The sequence below is a fragment of the Callithrix jacchus genome, chromosome 6, assembly GCF_049354715.1.
Source record: "Callithrix jacchus isolate 240 chromosome 6, calJac240_pri, whole genome shotgun sequence".
Lineage (NCBI taxonomy): Eukaryota > Metazoa > Chordata > Mammalia > Primates > Cebidae > Callithrix > Callithrix jacchus.
Genome location: NC_133507.1, coordinates 24368444 through 24374701, shown reverse-complemented (window position 1 = coordinate 24374701; position 6258 = coordinate 24368444). Strand labels below are relative to the sequence as shown.

Sequence of the window (6258 nt, the reverse complement as noted above, 5' to 3'; positions counted from 1 at the left end):
TCCTCAGCAACATTCCTGAAATAAATACAGAATCACATCCTGAACAATTGTCTCTCAGAACATCCTCAATGCAGGTGACTGGCATATTGGCAAGTGCCACTCAGGACACTCAAATGGTCAAAACAATTTCATATAAAAAGCAACTTTCTGAGGTTCTGGCTTCTTTTCAGTGATATATTTTTACAGTATCCGGTAACAGGGATGAAAATACCTTCCTGGTACCCACACCATCATTTCTAGTTTCAGCCCAGGACAAACATCACCGAATGATCACTGAACTTTTTCTCATTGATACTGGACATTGCCTCATAATCCTTGCCAACTGTACCCATTAACAGGGTTCTTCTCCCATGCCAACATCAATCTATCTGCCAGCTCTGATCAAAGGGAATTGATGAATATCCTTCAAGCAATACTCTATGAATATTATTTCATATAATAAAATTTGAATACAAATGAGGCAAGAGGGAGTGTGAAGTTATACTGGCTGGCAAGAAAAAAGAAATATTATATATTGATAAGCAAGGATAAAACGTAATGATTTCACAAGCAAGGACATGGATCATTTGACATTCTGTATGAAAAAGGTGAATTAGAACAAGGACTAAATCAAAATCCCATGTTGCTCTAGTATCCAGACTGTTCCTGGCTATGTCTCTCTCATACATACACATACACGCACACACTTTATTTTTTTCCTTCTAGAGACAGGGTCTTGATATGTTTGCCAAGCTGACCTTGATCTCCTCGGCTCAAGCAGTCCTCCCACCTCAGCCTTCTGAGTATCTGGGACTACTGGTGCGCACCACCAAACCCAGCTCTGTTTTATTTTTTAAAGAAAAAAAAACAAACAGTATTTGGAAACAGGGAAGCATTCTACTAGTGGACCAGAAAATGTGAAGGATACACAGAAGATTGTGCTGTTACTTTGGGTGCACCTAATAAACCACATTGCTCCTACCACTTGACTTTGAACTTGGCTATGTAACTTGTTTTGGTCAATGAGACATTAAGAAATGTAAGCAGAGGCTTACAGAACTGCTTGTACATTAAGGTTTATCCTTTTAGAATGTACCTTCTTGGAACCTAGCCATTATGCTGTCAGGAGGCTCAAGCAGCCATGTGGAAAGGCTAACATGCAGAAGAACTGAGGCCCCTGTCTGTCAACCTGAGTTGAGATCCCAGCCAGTAGCTATCACTAAAAATTAGCTGTGGGAGGATGTCATTTTGACGCTTCTGACACCACATAAAGCAAAACAACTGCATGGTCAACCCACAGAACCATGAGAAATGGTACATTTTTTATGTTTTAAGCCACTAAATTTTGGGGTGGTTATGCAGTAGTAGATAACTGAAAAATACAAAGCAGCAATGGGGAAAGAATAGAAGATTAAGCCTGAAGCAACAAAATTCTTCCTAATGGAGACAGGTTCAGGCTCAGAGTCAACAAATGCGAAGCATAGAAGGAAACCAATCATTCAGGAAAAGCATTGAGAACAGCTCAGATAGTCATCTCTTACCCTCTTCTCTGCATGAACATGTAATAGCTAGAAGCAAAGGCTTTCATGCTCAAGATTCATCCAGAAAACTGCTAAAGAAAGTGGACAGTCTTCCTAGGGAGTGTTTGTTGTTGTTGCTGTTGTTTTGCTTTTTAGACACAGGGTCTTCCTCTGTCACCCAGACTGGAGTGCACTGTGCGGTCATAGCTCACTGCAGTTTCAATTTTCTGAGTTCAAGTGATCCTCCCACTTCAGCCTCAAGAGTCTTGGACTACAGACTTGCACAACCACACTCGGCTAATTTTTAATTTTTTGTAGAGATGAGATCTCGTTATATTGCCCAGGGTGGCCCATGGAGCGTTTGAAGGGGGTTATAGGGCTTGAGAATGAAGCAGACCCCAGTTTGAAATACTAAAGAGATCTACCCCTCAGTAGAAGATAAAGCCCACTTCAACTATTGTGAATATCTGTAACCTCTGTGCTTCTCATCCAGACACTCTAAAAGGGTTTCTTTCTTTTGATAGGCCCCACCTACTTACAAAGAACCCTCAGATGATTTTATCAGTCAAGGAAGGGGCCTAATAGTGACTTACACAACTCTGCAAAGATACTCATGGAAACTACCATACTAGTTAACATAATCCTTTATCTATATAAACAGAAAACCAAAGTTTGCAAATATATTAGAAAAACCGCAGGGTGCGGTGGCTCAAGCCTGTAATCCCAGCACTTTGGGAGGCCAAGGCGGGTGGATCACGAGGTCAAGAGATCGAGACCATCCTGGTCAACATGGTGAAACCCGTCTCTACTAAAAATACAAAAAATTAGCTGGGTGTGGTGGCGCGTGCCTATAATCCTAGCTACTCAGGAGGCTGAGGCAGGAGAATTGCCTGAACCCAGGAGGTGGAGGTTGCGGTGAGCCAAGATGGCACCATTGCACTCCAGCCTGGGTAAAAAGAGTGAAACTCCGTCTCAAAAAAAAAAAAATCTAGACACATCTTGGCACAATTTCACAACTCCAAATATAAATGGGAAATCCTAAAATCTTGGGGATTTCCTAGAAAGAACAAGAAGCAGAATTTTCACCTGACATAGACAATGTTGGATCCTGGACAATGACTAACATAACATCTTCATAGTTAGCAAGGAAGCTTGGAACAATCTAAACCCTGCCCAAGTACCAGTAATTTGTAAGAAATCAGAACATTTACTGTTCATATTCTTTGGATGACAAAATTATTCAAACATATTTTCCAGCAAAAATTAAAGGAGGGTCCAAGAAAAAGGACAACATGGGATACAAGAAATTGAAATCCCAAAGAAGTGAAAGAAGCTGGCAAGAGATGAAGAGGATTCATCATCTTCGGATGCCCAAAAGAATTTCCTTGAACCAACAGTTCGAATGACATGAGGATTTACATTTATTAATATTCCCTTTTTTTTATGAGGGATTTCCAGTAAAAAAACAAAACAAAACGGAAAACCTGTTAGACAAATTCTAAAATAGCTTTAAAAATTGGTTATTTAGTGAATGATATTTACATAGTCACAAAGCTGAAATGCTATTTAAAAACTTTTAGGCCAGGCGCGGTGGCTTCTGCCTATAATCCCAGCACTTTGGGAGGCCGACGAGGGCGGATCATGAGGTCAAGAGATCAAGACCATCCTGGTCAACATGGTGAAACCCCGTCTTTACTAAAAATACAAAAATTAGCTGGGCATGGTGGTGCGCTCCTGTAGTCCCAGTTACTCGGGAGGCTGAGGCAGGAGAATTGCTTGAACCTGGGAGGCGGAGGTTGCAGTGAGCCAAGATGGTGCCGTTGCACTCCAGTCTGGGTAACAACAGCGAGACTCCGTCTCAAACAAACAAACAAAAAAAAACTTTTAAATTTTAAAACAACTACTACAGGCTAAACATAGAAAACTTTCTTAGAGTTACAAAATAAAATGTAAATTGTATACCTTTACCCTGTAAGAATAGTAACTGACAAAAATTGAGGTGAGGGCAGGGGATAGGCAAAGAAGATGCTTCTCTTTAAAAAAAAAAAAAAAAAAAAAAATTGAAATCCCCGCTGCAGTCCTGGTCCTCTCTCTCCATCTCTAGAAGCAATCACTCTCCTGAAATTGGGGCATAATCAGCCTATATTTATATACTTTACCTATACACAGTATGTAGTTATTTTATAAAAATTTAAAGGTTATGTAAATAATATCCTTACATGTTTTTCACTTAACATTAAGTTTTTGAAATCCACTGATATTAATACACTTGGTCATTCATTTTCACTGTTAGAGTAAAATTGACCATACCACAGTTTATTTTAAATTCCCCCCACCAATGGGGCATCGAGTTGTTTCACTACCATAAACCACGTTGTAGTGAACATCCTTGTACTGCTTTCCTTTGCACATGCTCAGGAGTTTCTCCAGGGCACCAATGTCTAAAAGGGAAATGGCCAGGTGCTGGGGGTGTGCACATTGTTTGAATCCTCTTTATACTTGGTCGGTCCATGGCTTCTCTGCGATTTGGCTGAGATCAAGTGTGCACTTGATCCGTCCAGGACCAGCTCCAGCTGGGGGATAGTCATGAGGAAGTAGGATTGGACAAAGAGGATGTGATCTAATGGAAAGAAACAGGGGAACTCAGCAAGGCCTGTCTGTTCAGATTCTTCTTGGTGTCTCTTTGTGGATTAGCATGTTCCTAATGTCCCTTTCCTCTGCACATAGGAAGGGTACTTCTGAGGTGAGGGTTTTATGACTCACTCCAGAGAAGGAAAAGAGGGAAGTGAGAGTGACCTTCCTGATTCTGCTATTTTCTCAAATGCCAAGATGTTATCTTTTAGGGTAATGTGTCCTGAACCTCATCAGGAGAGAGTGATTAATTTGGCCATAGAGGCAGGCTAGTTAGATAGAGACTGTGAACCCTGAAGGACCAGGGTAGAGAGTGCCTTTCAGAAGGAAGGCAGTTCAGCATGTAGAATGGCCCAGACATTATAACCCACAGCACAATCTAGGAACTCCCCACCACCTGGCTGAGGGAGGAGGGTTAGTAAAACTTTTTTTTTTTTTTGAAACGGAGTCTCTCTCTGTTCCCCAGGCTGGAGTGCAGTGGCATGATGTAAGCTTACTGCAGCCTCCACCCCCCGGATTCAAGCAATTCTGCCTCAGCCTCCCGAGTATCTGGGACTATAGGCATGTACCACCATGCCCAGCTAATTTTTGTATTTTTGTGGAGATGGGAGTACACCATATTGGTCAGGCTGGTCTCAAACTCCTGACCTCATGATCCATCCACCTCAGCCTCCCAAAGTGCTGGGATTACAGGCATGAGCCACCTAAACTTTTTTTTTTTTTTTTAAGATAGAGTTTTGCTCATATTGCCCAGGCTAGAGAGCAATAGCACCATCTCGGCTCACTACAACCTCTGACTCCCAGATTTAAGTGACTCTACTGTCTCAGCCTCCTGAGTAGCTGGGATTACAGACACTTGCCACCACCCCCAGCTAATTTTTTTTTTTTTTTTTTTTTGAGACAGAGTTTTACTCTCTTGCCCAGGCTGGAGTACAGTGGTGTGATCTCAGCTCACTGCAAGCTCCACCTCCCGAGCTCAAGGGATTCTCCTGCCTCAGCCTCCTGAGTAGCTGGCACTACAGGTGCTCACCACCACGCCTGGCTAATTTTTGTATTTTTAGTAGTGATGGGTTTCACAATGCTGGCCAGACAGGTCTTGAACTCCTGACCTTGTGATCCACCCGCCTCAGCCTCCCAAAGTCCTGGGATTACAGGCTATGGAAACTTTTAAGCAGAGGTGTAACATGCTCAGCTTGGCCATTTTAGTAGCTTAGTTTGGTAGATATGCAGAGAATGAGGTGAGGGGGGATCAAATAGGCAGCAAAGAGCTGAGAAGAACAGTAACCTAAGCCAAAAATGAACAGATCTTGACTATGGCAGCTGCGGTGAAAGGAGAAAGGAAAGATTAATTAGGAATCAAATCTAAGAGTTTGGTGATTAAATGGATGTGGAGAAACATGGAACAGAGAAGAATTTAGGGATGACAGTTGACTGGGAGAAGGAAAAGGAAAGGGAACTAAAAGGACTCAGCTATACTGACAGATATTGAGACCTATTCAGGGTCTCCTGAGGCCAGGAGACAGGGTTCTCCTTCCTTGTGCTTGTGGCTCCCCGAATAAAATCAGGTTTTATAAACTAAAGAAGAAAGGAGAAAAAAATGTTGGGTAGTGGTTATAAGATAGAAACCTATTATATGCTGGACGAATTACTTGCAGTGCCTGTCTTGATTCTCAAGCAACTCTACAAGGTGCTGTTTCCATTGGGAACACATGAAGTTACAAGTAAAAGGATGTATAACTCTGGTTTAAGCCATGAAGACGTTTGAAAATCTGACATAAGAATCCTAGAGAAAGAAGTTTCCTTTTAAGCTGCAGTGGCTCAAGGATGTCATTAAGAACCTGGCCTCTTTATGTCGTCCTAATCCGCATTCTCAGTGTGTTGGTTTTCACTCTTAAGCTTGTCAACACAAGGCTTTTTCCTTTAATTTGTATCTTTAACTGGGCTACATGAATCTTTCCAGAAGCCTGCTTCCAGACTCTTCCATCTCCTTGGCCATAATTGGCCACATGCTGAGTTCGGAAGCAATCTCTAGCTGGGGAACAGGATAGGCTTCAACCAACCAAGACTTTTCTCTGAGGCCTGGGGACAGGTATTCCTTCTTTGTACATGTTGTAGCACAAATGAAATC

At 42.0% G+C, this 6258-nt stretch overlaps 1 pseudogene; it reads right to left on the bottom strand.

The window, feature by feature from the left end:
• Positions 1-2944: 2944 nt before the first annotated feature.
• On the bottom strand, positions 2945-3018 carry LOC118154983 (U7 small nuclear RNA; annotated as a pseudogene).
• Between the last annotated feature and the right edge of the window lie 3240 nt (positions 3019-6258).